Raw genomic sequence first — 2,229 nt, forward strand, 5'->3', positions numbered from 1 at the left:
AGTGACATTGAACTTGCCATGAGTGGAATCATACTGGAACATGTAGACCATGTAGTTGAGGTCAATGAAAGGGTCATTGATGGCAACAACCTCCACTTTGCCAGAGTTAACAGCAGCCCTGGTGACCAGACGCCCAATACAGCCAAATCCATTGACTCCATCCTTCTCCATCCTGTCTCAGGGATGTGGTTGGTACTGTAAGAGAAACTGCAGCTGCCTGTTGAACAGGGAGGAGTAGAAAGCCAAAAGGCTTAATTTTGCTTAGATCTATAATCAGTGCTCATGGAAGCAGCAATCAAATGACATATTGCATTAGGCTTACCACTCATCTGTCAGTTTATTGTACTGTGGTTGCTGAAAGGTATGTCACCAGTATTTTAAATACCATCATGGTCACCTATGTTGGGCAGGTTTCAGATGAGCTTCCAGATTAAGACAGACTAGGAAGGAGAGGTAGACCACTTCTGAATAGCTAGCCACTGAAAACCTTAAGAATAGCAGCAAAACATTGTCTGATATAGTGCCAGAAAACAAGTCCCTCAGGTTGGAAGGCACTCAAAATATGACTGGGGAAGAACTCCTCAAAGAGAGTTCACTTGAATGAAGTAAAAATTTGAGACCTTCATTTGATGATGGGGCAAAACTCCAAATGAGAATAACCAGCTGCAAAGATCCATTAATAATTGAGCATGTAATGTATGAAGTATGAATCTAAGAAAATAAGCTATCAAAATGAAATGTAGAGACTAATATCCTAGGCATTAGTGAGGTAATATAGACTGGTATTGGCCATTTTGAATCAGAAAATACCATGATTTATTATCCCAGGAAAGACAAATGAAGAGGAATGTGTCTTTCATCATCAAAAAGAACATTCAAGATCTATCTTGAAGTACAATGAGGTCGGTGAAAGGATAATATTGTATACCTACTAAGAAAACCAGTCAATACCACATTATTCAAATTTATGCACCAACCACTAAAGCCAGTGATGATGAAATTGAAGATTTCTACCAACTTCTTCAGTCTGAAATTGATAAAACATGCAATCAAGATGCAGTGATCATTATTATTGATTGGAATGTGAAAGTTGAAAACAAACAGGTAGGATGAGTAATTGGAATATATGGCACTGGAGAAGCCAATGATGGTAGAAATTTCCAAGATCAATGATTTATTCTTTTCAAATACTTTCTTCCAATAACATAAATGCTGATATACACATGGATGTTACCAGATGGAATACACAGGAATGAAATTGACTACTTCTTTTGGAAGAGATGATGGAGAAGCTCAATATCATCAGCTAAAACAAGGTCAAAGGCAGAATGTGGAACAAACCATCAATTGCTCATATGCAAGTTCATACTGAAAACAAAGAAAATTAAAACAAGTCCATAAAAGCCAAAGTATGACCTTCCAATCAGTGGTCAGATAGTTGTCTTCCAAATTTCTTGGCATAGATGAGTGAGTGCATCCATAGCTACATCAGTTTATTGAAATGTTTAACTTTGTATTCCATCAATTCCTTGTTTTTCACCAATGCTTTCAGTGCCACTTGGACTTCTTCCTTTAATACCATTGGTTCTTGATCATATGGTACTTCCTGAAATGATTGAGCATCAACCAATTATTTTTGGTACAGTGACTCTGTATATTCCTTCCATCTTCTGTTGATGCTTCCTGTGTCATTCAATATTTTGTTCAGAGAATTCTTCAATATTGCAACTCAAGGCTTGACTTTTTTCTTTAGTTCTTTCAGCTTGAAACATGATGAGTGTGAGCATGGGTGAAAGGAGCTGTCCTGATAGAAGAATTGTATGCTGAGTTGCTTTTGAACCTGAATTATAACCTGTTACCAAAACCAACCGACTGCCATTGAGTCAATTCTAATTTATCACAACCCTGTTGTTGTGAAGTGCCGTTGAGTTGGTTCCAACCCATGTATAGCCCTCTCTCATAACCACAGAGACCCTGTATAGGGTTTCTGAGGAGCAGTTGGTGAGCTTGAACCTCCCTGTTGTTGTTGTCAGGTGCCATCGAGTCTGAACCGACTCATAGAGACCCCATGCACAGCAGAACGAAACAATGTCCGATCCTGGGCCAAACTCACTACCGCCGCCACACTTGACGCCATCAATGATGTCACCTGGCTGATCCATCTCGTTGGGGGTCTTCCTCTTTTTCTCTGACCCTCCATCTTACCCAGCATGACATCCTTCTCCAGCA

The sequence above is a fragment of the Chrysochloris asiatica genome, unplaced genomic scaffold (genome assembly GCF_000296735.1).
Source record: "Chrysochloris asiatica unplaced genomic scaffold, ChrAsi1.0 scaffold00214, whole genome shotgun sequence".
In the NCBI taxonomy this organism is placed as follows: domain Eukaryota; kingdom Metazoa; phylum Chordata; class Mammalia; order Afrosoricida; family Chrysochloridae; genus Chrysochloris; species Chrysochloris asiatica.